The following is a 4,326-nucleotide window of genomic DNA, read 5'->3' on the forward strand; positions in this document are numbered from 1 at the left end:
ATTTTTCGTTTTGGGTTTTCAGCACAACAGGACAGTCAGAAAAATCTCATTAAAAATTCCGTTATGCAAATATTTAAAGATTATCTAGAACTAATTATATTTTTAGGTTACACAGTAATAATTACAATGGTTTTCTAAGGTTTCAATGATGGATTGAGAAATTAAAATCGTTATAGTTTTGCTTATTGAGATTTTTTTAATGAAGTGAGTTAAAAAAGAGAAAAGTGCTCGCTTCGGCAGCACATATACAAAAATTGGAACGATACAGAGATTAGCATGGCCCCTGCGCAAGGATGACACGCAAATTCGTGAAGCGTTCCATATTTAAAAAAAAAAGAGAAAACACATTTGACAATTTTCTGTCACAAGGATTCATCTAGGTACAAAATGTATACAATACAGAAAACTCATGAAGTCTGCCATGTGGAATATAAGACCTAGATGTCATAAGGGAGAAATAATTCCCATCGAACTCCACATCTCTTTTACATTTGCTCCAGAATATAGCCACATAATTAAGTTTTTATACAAAGGAAAATTGGACTGATTTGTTATGACAGAGCATGACTCCATTTGGAACTTATACAGGGTATGTTTAAGGACACACAGCATGTATTGGCACACAGAAAAATCTGAAAACTCTGTTAAGTAAATATAGTTGTTCTGTTAGACACTATTTTTACAAAACCTTATTGAAACATTAGTTTATATGAGTAGTAGTGGAAAATGGCCAAGAGACATTAAATTAGAGGAGTCCTGTCATACTGTATTAGGAGGTTTGTGTTTTAAAAAATCTGATTTTGATTTGAAAATTAATCAGAATTCTACTTTAATCTCAAATTCTGAAATCTCAGGAAAATAAAAAAGAAAAAGATTATTGAAGACAAGAAAGTGATGTCTCAACTAAAAGCATAAGTTATAATTGTAATTTTAACTACTAATTTCAAAAGTTTCAGTGAATCATGAATTATTCTAGACTCAGGTTAATTATGAATACATCTGTCTCTCTCTTTCCTTTTTTTTTTTTTTTTAACTTTCAAGAAAGTTATCATGTTGTTAGCATTTGGGAAGAAACAACTTAAAACCTAGCAGGATTGTTTTAGAGATATAGGATATCATATTTCCTTCAGTTTTCTATTTCAGATGATGCTGCTTCCTTTATTGTTTTATATTCTATATTCCATCAACCACCAAATAATTTGACTCTAGAACCATCATTTACTCTAAAACAGAAAATGAGATCTTTTAATGCCTATACTGAAACAAGTAACATTTGGTCAAACCATGAAAATCATAGATAAATGAGAAAGGAATTCCAAATAAACATAATGATATAAAGAGTGTAATTTAAGTAAGGGGGAAGGTGGTAATGACTAACATAATAGAGATTTTTATACTAATTTATACACTTAATTTTTATACTATGTATACAATGGTGAAGACAAAAAATAGTAATGCAAGATATTCATAGAATGTTATTAGTGGATAGTCTGGGTGGTAGAAATAAAAATTATTTAACTATTTGTTAATTGTCTGCATTTCCTAAATTTTATACAGTTTTTCTTCTGTGTAAAATTTAGTGTTGTTTTCTAATTTCTAGGTTATATTATTTAAGTGAGAAAAATTATAGAAATATTATAGTATCATTCTAATGCTATAGAAATCACTATTACAAGAGCAATGTTTCTTACTTTTAGTTCAAAAATTAGTGCGTGTTGGAGCTCAGAAACTGATACCCCAAAATATGGTGCTTGGACATGCTGAACTGAAGAAGAGGCCTCAAGCTCTCTCTGAGTATCACCCCCACTCTGTCCTCAATCCTTTGTATCTCACAAAGTACAGGATGAAGTTGTTACCTGAAGTTCCTTTGTCTTCCTTATCTGCACATTAATACATTTTTATGTCCTCTCTCCTGAAAATCTGCCTTTTGTTCACTGATCTTCAGCGAACCTTCAGAAGATTTCCCTTGGCCCTTTCATGGGATACACCATTCCCTTCTTCGTCAAGTTATGGATAAATTCTTACAGTTCCAGTTGAAAATTTCAGGTCATTGAACATTAACTAAATTTGGTGTGTATATGTTTTGTACACTGTGATTCTGAAAAAAGAAAATCTGTAACAATATGCCTTTTTATTCTGATTTAATTATTTTTTGTTTGTTGATTGGTTGTTTGAGACAGAGTCTCTCTCTGTCTCCCAGGCTGGAGTGTAATGGCGTGAACTCAGCTCACTGCAACCTCCGCCTCCCAGGTTCAAGCTATTCTCCTGCCTCAGCCTCCCAAGTAATTGGGACTACAGGCACATGTCACCACACCTGCCTAATTTTTGTATTTTTAGTAGCGATGGGGTTTCATTATATTGACCAGGCTGGTCTCGAACTCTTGACCTCCTGATTCATCTGTCTTGGGGTCCCAAAGTGCTGAGATTATAAGTGTGAGCCACTGTGCCTGGCCTAACTTGATTCTTAAAACTAGCTCCTAATTCTTGAGAGAAAGTTGTAGTAGTGGAAAGAACATGGTCTTTGAAATGAAATAGGTCTGCATTCAAATGCTGAGCTCTGTGACTATTTTTCAACAGTACTTCTTATATCTCATATTATGCATGTAACATGATAGTTCCCCAAAGTGCTTTGCTTTCACATCACTTTTCTGCTTTGCACATCAATAGGTAGAGTGTATTTACCCTCTCCTTGAATCTCGGCTGTCTTTGTGAAGCACTTTATCCCATAAAATGCCGACAACTTCTACGTCCAGGTTTAAAAAGTACAGGGAACTTTCACTTTCTTCCTCTTAGAACCCAGCATCCAGAAAATGAGAAGCCTCAACCAAGGTAACAGGCCAGGTGGGGATGCCATGTGGAGAGGGGAATGTCCTGCAACTACATAGCAGAACCAGGAAACCCAGCTGACAGTGAGGACAAAATCCCAGGCATATGATGCAAGTTAAACCATGTTAATTAGTCTCCAGTTTCTTTAACCATCCTGAGGTATCAGGCATTTGATATAAAAGCCATCATTAATGTTTTAGCACCAGCAGCAGGACAGGCTTTATGGACGTGTGACCTGAGCAGTTACACAGAAAGTTCCAATGCTTTAAGGTTTCTGCGCTTGTCTTAATGCTCTGCTGTCACTAAATTGAAATACTTAAAAATTTATGGGGGTCCAAAGTGGCTCCCGCCGGAGGTCATGGCGCTTGCGAAGGCGAGGTCATCAGTTCAAGGATAACCTCATAAGCTCAAACTGATTGGCAAAAAAAAAAAAAAATTATGAACAAGTCCAACTGCTTCTTTTTGCACTGGCCTGGCAATTCATGTATAATTCTGCCTAGCAGACAGCATATAAAACTGAGACCATCCAAACCCACTGTGCCTTGTTCAAATGTCTTATGGAGGATATTTTAAGTGATAATTAAATAATTATTGTTTTAATCCACTCAATTTGGGGGGAGATTACTTACAGCAAGAGCTAACTAAAATACATGGCATTTGAAAAAATCAAAGAAGCTCATAAGGAGACCATAAAAATATATTTCTTTGTGGAGATCGGGGATGAGAGGAAGATGCAGCTATTTATGAAGATTTAAGGGTGTTTTTAAAGAATATATCCAAAAAATGTATTGCTTCAGAATTGATGCAGGGCAGAAAAGCCCCAGCTCAAAAGAATTGAGGCTTAGCCAGGGAGGGTTCTGGCTTTACACAGGAAATAATTCAAGGGCAAGCTGGTGGTAGTAAACAGCAACTTTTATTGAAGTGGCAACATACAGCAGCAGCAGAGGTACTCCTCTTTGTGGAGCAGGGTTGCCCTATAGGGAGTGTGCCCAGAGTAAGAAGCTCAATGGCACATCTGCAGTCATATTTATATCCACTTTTAGTTATATGCAAACTAAGATGTAGATTATACAGAAATTTCCAGGAAAGGGCTGATAAGTTCCAGATTGCCAGGTCATTGCATGGAAAGGGGCAGTAACTTCCAGGTGTTGATATGGCAATGAACTGGCATGACATACTGGTAGATATGTCTTATGGAGAGCTGCTTCTTTCCTGGCCTTGTTTTAACTAGTCCTCAATTTGGTCCAGTGTCTGAGTTCCACCTCCAGTGTAGATCTGGCCTCCTACATCAGAATGACAGATGGTGAAAAGAATCAAATTTTTCAAGACATAAATATATTATTCAATTAATCATTTGAAACAGTTTAAAGACTTATCACTGTGACCAACACATCTAACCTGTCCTTATTTGATATTTTAAACATTGAATAATAAAAAAAAGTTACTCAACAGTTAATTTAAAAGTGGAGTATTTTAGAATGCATATTTTTAATAACAAGT

The 4,326-nt window shown here is 35.5% G+C and overlaps 1 non-coding gene across 1 annotated transcript; it reads left to right on the top strand.

Moving 5' to 3' along the window:
* The first annotated feature begins 224 nt into the window (after nt 1-224).
* Nucleotides 225-328, top strand: LOC118154891 (U6 spliceosomal RNA). The gene has a single exon (XR_004745141.1). It is a non-coding gene; the product is annotated as a U6 spliceosomal RNA (small nuclear RNA).
* The last annotated feature ends 3,998 nt before the right edge of the window (nt 329-4,326 follow it).

The sequence above is a fragment of the Callithrix jacchus genome, chromosome 6 (genome assembly GCF_049354715.1).
Source record: "Callithrix jacchus isolate 240 chromosome 6, calJac240_pri, whole genome shotgun sequence".
Lineage (NCBI taxonomy): Eukaryota > Metazoa > Chordata > Mammalia > Primates > Cebidae > Callithrix > Callithrix jacchus.